Below are 8009 nucleotides of genomic sequence, written 5' to 3'. Positions count from 1 at the left end.
CATATGAACGGAGAGAGAGAACTATTGTCTAAGACAAGGGAACATCCAGCAGCCTGAGAACTAGGAAATGCTCCAGCCACCTCTAGAGCTAGTGGCAGATCTTGCAGCAATGCAGGTTACCCTTCCTATTTTGGGGGGTGGGGGTGGGGATGTGGATATTTTCAGAGAACACGGTCTGGGACCAGAGCTAGAGGACAAGACTGCATGTGACTGGAAGAGCAGACCATGGGATCACCTGGTCCGTGTTGTAGATCATCGCACCCTGTCTGGATCCAAAGGGAGAAGACACAGCATAGACAAGGGAAGGGGCAGAGTGGTGTGGCACACTTGTCAACCCTGTCCCGCACATGGGGATTGCCCAAACTCTTACTAAAATCTGGAATGTTTTCAACTCTTCTGGTTTATATGAGTGACTGCAGAGGATTTTTCTTCTGAGATGGTGTCATAGCTATTCTAGTAAAAGGAGGCGCCTAGCATTCCCTTCACTCCATTAACTTCCTAGGAATCATCTTTGAACTTTAAAAATACGTATTAAGGATGCTGGCCTGGAGGGGTGGGCTGCAAGGATGTCTGATGAAAACCCTCCGTCTTCACAGATTGCAGGAAAAGTAGGTAATTGTGATCATCTCAGCTCATTTGCGGTGGAGGCTGCTGGTTGCTTGTCTAACATTCTTTCCCTTCTCCTCTCTCACTAACAGACCTTTAATTTTATTTGGTGCACCTGTATTCCCTGGCCAATAATATACAAGGAGAAGTCACTGGGTAAAGCCCCCAGGAAGGAGCTTTAAAGAGTCTTAACTCAGCTGAAACTATGCCCTTTATTCTGTGCCCATCTTCTATTTCTTGACTGAAACTAATAGACCTTATAATTGGAACTCTGGCTGATGGGCCGACAACCTGAGAACAAGGCCTCACCCTAAAGACGGAGGGGCAGAAACCTAAGTCTTGTTGACCTGGGGCCGCCATAGCAACCCTGAATTCCTCGATTTGTCCCTTACATGCAGCTGACATCAATCTCTAACTGATTAAACATCCTATCAGGAGAGAAGAGCCTTTCTCTTTCTCTCTGTGCACTAATACCTGTGAATGTCTTTATATTATCGTTCGGTTAAAGTAATGCAAAAGTGTAAGACTCCGATGGGTAAACTTTGAAGATCACTCACATCCAATGAGCATTCAGGTTATCTGTCACCACTGGTGTACAAATCAGTTGCAAACTAGGTTTGTCTTTCAAACAAACCAGTCCTGTAGGTTTACTCTAGAAGTTTCTAAACAAACAAACAAACAAAATTGTATAAATTGGGCGTTTGACACTTTTATAGGCCAAAATGTTTGGAGACCAGACTCCAGCTTTTGGGAAGACTGCCCCTAGAGGCCACGGAGCCTGGAGACAGTTCAGGGACATGCCAGGGACCCTGTGAGCTTGTGCATCTGGAGCTATAACTCATGTCTTGGAATAAGAGGTCTGGGGGCTCAGCAAGTTGCTTTATTGCTTTTTACTAGAATTCTTATCACTGATATTACTTATAAAGCTCTTTGTTTATAATAACATCAGCTTGCATTAGCCACTCTAAAGGGAAATAAAAAAGAAGAAAATTGCACATCCTTGGGGAGTGACAGATGTTGGAGAAAAACCCAAGAAGGAGGCAAAAACAGAAAAACAAAACCAGAACCAGTCAAAAAGCCATCTCAAATCACCTGGAGTTTTCTACTCAGGATCTTCTTTTGGCTCCAAATTTACATTGTAGATGGTTGTGTCCAACATAATGACTTCTGTGAGCCACAGACTTTATTAGGTCCTGCCCTTCAGCACAGAGCAAATTTAAATACCATGATTTTTTATTCACTTATTCTAAAACACTTCTAAGCACCTAATGTGTGCCAGGCACTGAACACATTTTAGAAAGGATTTATGTCCAACTTTAAGAAGGTATTTATTACTTTGTTTTTTAATAGCTGCAGATGGCAGCATCACTTAACAATGCATTCTGTGCTATCCACCTGCTTTTAAAATTTAGTTTGATAACACACAGGAGATTATGATACAGGGCAAATTGTCATCACAAATTTAAACCTCTTTGCCTCCAGGGTGCAAGGGAGCTTTCTTTGAAGACCGGATGTCTCTCAAATATTAACAAAAGAAAAAGAACTAATTACATAAGCCTCAAACAACAAAAACTTAATTTCATATTATAGGCACCTAATGGGCGGTATAAAAAATGAGCTATGTCAGACAATAGAAAGGAATAGAGATATTTTTTGCTACAATGTCAATATATGATGAATTGCAAATTACTATTAGAACTTCTGGGTTTTATAAAGTTACTTCTATGTTTTGGTTTGATTGATACTTTTATTTTTAACATAATTTAATCATATGCTTTTTAAAAAAGTTCCCAATATACCCATAGCTTTCTGACAATCAAATTATTACTATATCTAGGATCATGAGTTATATAATATTGCATATAAAGCCAGGTTTCTCCACAAAAGTCTTTCAAGGTCTTGGGGAGAACTGATTTGGAAATGAAGGCAATTCTCTACCACTGAGTTTCAGAGCAAAGAGAAGAAACAGATAAACTCACCAATGTGAGTGGACTTATCATTTGGATGTCCAAATGCAGAATCCCTCAACAGCATTAGGCTTATTAATTGACTCAGGTATTGAGAGTAAACAAGCCCCTTGCCCGGGGTCTAATTCAGTCGCCTTTGTCTTTCTTTATATCACTCATTCAGCCAATTCATTAAAGCCTGTGTTTCTCCCAGGTGCCTAATGAGTTTCATTGTTCTGCTTATTGCGCTTGTGGGCTCATAGACCTCCTTCACAATTTTCCTGGATTTCTGAATGCTCCTTAAGTACCAGTTTTGACCAGCCCATTTGCAGCTAGTGCTTTAATAAAGGTGTCGTGAATAAATGAAGAACGTAGGAGAATGATGTGGGACAGGGTAACATGGGGAGCTGGGGGTGGGGGAATAAGCCAGCAGATATCCCCCTGATACCGTGTTCTTTGAAAGAGCCAGCAGGTGGTAGCAACACTTCGCAGCAAGGCCTCAGCTCAGGGCTGTTAGGACCGGAACAATAGAACCCCAATCCTGTCCCGGGTTTGAGAGGAAGCTACGGGTGGGCAGAAACCTTTTTTCCTCGCGGCGCCCCCTCCGTTCCTCAACCCTTCCAGGCACCCGCTGCGAGTACTTTCCACCGTCTCTCATCCGTGTGGAGACTTTCTCTCTGGGGAGCGGGCGAGGGAAGAGGCACCCAGAGGTGCAGCGACTTGCCCGGCAGTGTAAGCTCCTGGCACCGACCTCGGGACTTCCCCCCTCTGAGACCCAGGCTTCCCTGCCCTTCGGAGAGGATGGAGGGCGGGCGGGTGGAGTCAGAAGCCCCAACGCCGGGCAAGATCCAGGGTCCCCAACGCGGAGAAGAGCTGAAGCCTAGATCAGAGCCCCTTTCGTACCCTGACTGCCTATCCACCCCCAGCCCACCTCCGCACCCTCTAAATTCTCAGTTTGTCTTTCCCTCCACCCCCTTCTCCTTCTTTCTCTTTTTCTCAGCTCACGCCCACCTTAGTTCAAATCTGAGTGGGAACTAAAACAGCGGGTTTAGTTCCTGGAGTTGAAGCAGAAAAGCAGGGGAGGCGACGGGGCGCAGGTGTCCCTGCCCTGCCCTGGGCACCAGTGGCGCAGCTCTGCGAGCGCCGGAGCCCGCCCCCGCCCCGGGGGCTTTAAACAGAGCTCCCGGCCGCCCGCCTCCCCCAGCCCGGCCCGCGCGCCATCCTCCGCGTCCACGTCCCCTGGCCCGGCGCACGGGCAGGCCCCGGGCGAGCCCCGCGCACTCGCCGCCGAGGCCGAGAGGGCGGGCTGGGCTCCCCGGAAGAGGGGAGAGCGAGGGCGGCCGAAGGGGCCGGAGAGGGGGCGGGCCGGGCGGGGAGGGACGCGGAGGGGGCGGGCTGGGCTGCGCTCGCTCCAGCCGCCGCTCGGGAGCAGAGCAGCGGGCGGCGGGACCCGCGACCCAGCGCGGCGCCGGCGAGCGCGACGCGGGCCCCTCAAGATCCCCGGCGCCCCGCCTCCGGAGCAGCCCCGGCCGCCGCCGCGCGGACCCGCGCCGCGGAGAAGGTTGGTCCCTGCACCCGAGCGGAGAGGCGGGCGGCCCCGGTGAGCGCCCGGAGCCCCGGCTCCAGCGCGGGGCCTCGGGGGAGCGCAGACCTGCTGAGCCTGCGGCCGGCGCGAAGGTGAGCCCGGGGGTCGCAGGCGGCGTGGGGGGCCGGGGGCCTGCGTGCCTGGGGACAGGAATTCGGGTTTGCAGAAGTAAAGGGGCCCTCCAGACAGGGCCTCTGCAGATCCGGGGGTCCTCGCGGGGGAGTGCTGAGTCTCCGTCCCCAAAGCGAGAGCGGGGTTCGGGAGGGGTGCGGACCCGGCCAGCCTGGCTCCCACCCCACCCCCGCCTGTGACGAGCCGTCAGTGACACCCCGATGGGCCTGCTGCTGCGACCCCCCACGGTGTTTCCAGAGACACTCGGTTGGCTCTGATATAGGGGTTCCTGATCTAGGGGTCCTGGAAGAGGCCGGGCTCCCAGCCTGCTGAAGAGGATTGACCACCCCTCTGACTCCAGTGGCACGTCTCCAATCCCGGCGGAGCTGGGAGGAGCAAGGAGGCTGATCGCACACCTGCCCCCAGCTCCCCACAGCCTATCCTGCTCCCGCAGCCCCATGACCACCCATAAGCCCTGGAGTGGAGGGAACGCTTGGTTCCTGCTCCCCAGCCCTGACCTCCAAATCACAACCAAAGTCTACTGCTTGCTGCTGCCCCGGCTCCACCCCCTCGCTTTACATCTGGGTGCGTGGCCCTGCCTGCCCGACACCCCGACCCACCAGTCTTGGCTGTCTGGCACCCTCTCTCCTCCCATCCCTGGGGGAGCTGGCAGGGGCCCAGCGTAGCCGATGTTGTAATGTCCCTGGCAGTACCCAGGGAGAGAAGTGGCTGGGCCTGTTCCCAGTCAGTTAACCCCGGGCCCTGTGCCCGCCCCGGGAACTTGACTCAGGCTCTAGAAGGAGAGATGCTCGTTTAGTGGGAAAGGAGCTGTGGGAAGCTGGCAGTCCAGGGAAACTGCCCAAGTGACTGGGGCTCTGAGACTTGCCAGGTGCTGCTGTTCAGAGGGGCCGCTTGGCTCTTTGAGGGCAATGCACATTTTTTATCGCAGGAAGATTAGGGTGCAGGCTCCTATGTATGTACCTGCCTAGTGACCTGGGGAAGAGGACTCCTTTAGAGTCTGTCGGTTCCTTCAGGGGGCAAGAAGATGGCAGGCAAGGGCCGCTCTGTCATCAGAATGCCAGGGAGCAACAGGCAGTGATGGGCTGAGCGGTGGAAGGACAGGACCATCCCTCCTCCGGGCAGGGCCAGATGCTCTCCCAGCGGATCACCATCTCCAGAGCTGGGCCCTTGGCCTTGTGTCCCCACCAGGTGGAATGGGGATGCTGGGGTTTGGAGGGCTTTGAGCCTGAGGTTTCCCTTTCTCTACTTCCCTGTGTACCTTCCTCTCCCAGCCCAGGTGTTTCCACAGGAACAACTCCCAGGGCAGAGAGAGGTTGACAGCCCAACTAGGGGTGGAGTAGGGAGAGACCCAGGGTGAGGGGGAAGGGCTCATGGGCATATGCCAGCAACGTGAGGACCACTTGGGATCTGCAGGGATGGGCCTGCTGCCACACACACACACACAGACGCACACACCCAGCGCATACTCTCCTGCTCCACACCCATCTCACCTTATAGAAACTCTCCCTTACACACTCTCACACTTGCTCTCACGGGCACCGGTCCTGGCACTCATGGGCTTTCTTCCACAATCTTCCACTTACTCATCTCTCCTGTATATGCACCAACTGCCCCAACACCCTCCCTTATGCCCTTTACCAGGGCCCCGCATGTCCCCCCATCATGCACAGCCAGAGTGGCTCATTCTAAGTGGCTGTCTGGCTAGACCCAGACACTGCCTGCATCTTAAAAGCCTCCCCCAGCTCCACAGCCAGCCGGGGAGTGGGAGGCACATTTGTCTGCCTCTGTGTGCTCTGGGGGACATTCTCCGGGGCTGGAGGCCCCCGGGGACATAGCACTGTCCTCTGCTAGGACAGTGTGCTAGCCAGTGTGTCCTAGCCAATCCACACATTGGCTTCTCCAGCCAGGGCAGCAGGGGCTAGAAGCACCGGAGGAAAGCTACCTCCTCACTGTCTGCTCTGGATGCCTCCTTAAAGGCCGCTGGGATCCTTTTCAGGGCGGGTGGCCAGATCTCAAGGAGACCTACTGAGACCAAGGTAGAGATTAAGGGGTAGAGGCTGCAGCATTCAGCTGAGCAAGGATTATACTGGAATTTCCTGGGCGTTTAACAGCTGCAGAACAGGACAGACGACAGGGCCTGTGGTGCTGACCCCTCCCACGCTGACCCTGCGGCTAACAGGTGTGAGGACCAGCTCAGCAACCAGAGCAGACGCACCAGCCACTTAAAGCCATTGGCCTCTTTGCCCTTGGGACCTTCCCTCGCCCTGCTGGCCCCTGCAGGCTGCTCTGCTTCCCTGTCGGGGCTCACTTTGCGGTGATGCCCCGTGTGCATTCCGAGTGTATAGCCCTCTCTGTCCCCCTCTTTCTCTTTGAAGTTGCAGGCCTTTGCTTACAGGATGCTTGACATCCTGTAAGAAAAGCATGGCATAATCAGTGGGGCAATTTGAACTTCTTGGGAGATAAGCTTAAAGACTATCCAGGGATAGAAGTTATTTTGCTTTTATTGTTGACATTATTTCGCTCATTCATTCCCAGGTCCTACTGCCTCTCCCTCTCTGCTTTCTTCTTATAGATGAAAATTTCTAGATGTTTGGAAACTTAGAGGGCACAGGGCAGGGAGGATAAATTGTAAACATGTTATACTAGTCTAAGTTTTATAAATATTTTTCTTTTCTGTTTAGATTCTATGAGATTTTGTTTTAATTATAAAAATAAGATATGCTCATTGTAACAAGAAAAACAATTCAAGTATCTATAAGAGACCGTTAATAACTGCTTCCCCATGCTCCTACAGTAACCAATTTTACTGGCCCAATATATCTTTTGCCATACCTTTCCTCCAAGCTCACTGGGCTTAGATTATTTAATTTTTAAAAATTTGCTTTGTGGATCGAGGTGCATAAATTATATTTAACTCAGCTTGGTTTGTTCATAAATTATCATATTTAGCATTTTAATTTGAGCACAGTAAACTTCTTAAATTCTTACAGATTTACTCATTTATTTTTAAATCTTTCATTTTTATACATAACAGAGCTCATAAGCTATGATTTAGAAGCTAAGATTCTACACATCTTTAATCTTTGCCATTTTGTGAAAACAAAATACAATCCTGATGCCTATGAAACTGTTATGTTTTTGTAAACTAAAGAAATGTAGCAAGCTTGTGGCTCTCCTGTCCCTACTGTATCAAAAAGATATAAAATGGTATAACCAGAAGAGGAGCTGAGAAAAAAAAAAATCTGGTCATAGAATGCAATTTTTATCACAAGAAACTTTGTCTAATCAGTCTCATTTTCTGAGCTATCATTTTACAACCCCATTTCTGCTGCTCCTGGTGTTTTATATTTTTAAAACCAATATACATCTGAAATGTGAATGTTTTCCTGATGGAGATCAGTTTTCTGCTTTTTCAGGGGTTAGAGGATTTCTAAACCGTGACCGATTCATGAGCTGGAGGAGATAGAGGAATCTCAAGCAGGCCACAGGGAAGAGGGTGAGGGGCCTGGCCTTACAGAGGCCTGTCTCCCTCTGTGTGGCAGCAGGGATGTGATTGGCTGCTCCCAGGGCGCACTCCTGGACCAAATGCGGAAAGATGTCCTCATCCTCGGCCAGTGAAGGCACCTTTGAAAATCAAGTTCTAAGTCCTGCTTGTTTTGTATTCTAGGCATGTGATGGAGCTGCGTGTTCTTGTCACTTATATTTCCGCCTTTGAATCTTGTTTCAAAAGAATCTGCAGT

The 8009-nt window shown here is 50.8% G+C and overlaps 1 protein-coding gene across 4 annotated transcripts in view; it reads left to right on the top strand.

Annotated features, from left to right (window-relative positions):
• Nucleotides 1-4000: 4000 nt before the first annotated feature.
• EPHB6 (EPH receptor B6) overlaps nt 4001-8009 on the top strand; it is a 16652-nt gene continuing 12643 nt past the window's right edge. For 3 of the 4 annotated variants that reach the window (XM_057550566.1, XM_057550565.1, XM_057550563.1), the window contains exon 1: nt 4001-4229. The gene's annotated coding sequence lies outside the window, so the exon portion shown is untranslated. Of the gene's footprint in view, nt 4230-4788; nt 4834-8009 lie in introns of those variants that run through there. The other variant, XM_057550564.1, reaches the window with a different exon arrangement.

The sequence above is a fragment of the Balaenoptera acutorostrata genome, chromosome 7 (genome assembly GCF_949987535.1).
Source record: "Balaenoptera acutorostrata chromosome 7, mBalAcu1.1, whole genome shotgun sequence".
Taxonomy (NCBI): Eukaryota; Metazoa; Chordata; class Mammalia; order Artiodactyla; family Balaenopteridae; genus Balaenoptera; species Balaenoptera acutorostrata.
Note: the sequence above shows the minus strand (reverse complement) of the source record. Positions and strands in the feature narration are given on the sequence as shown.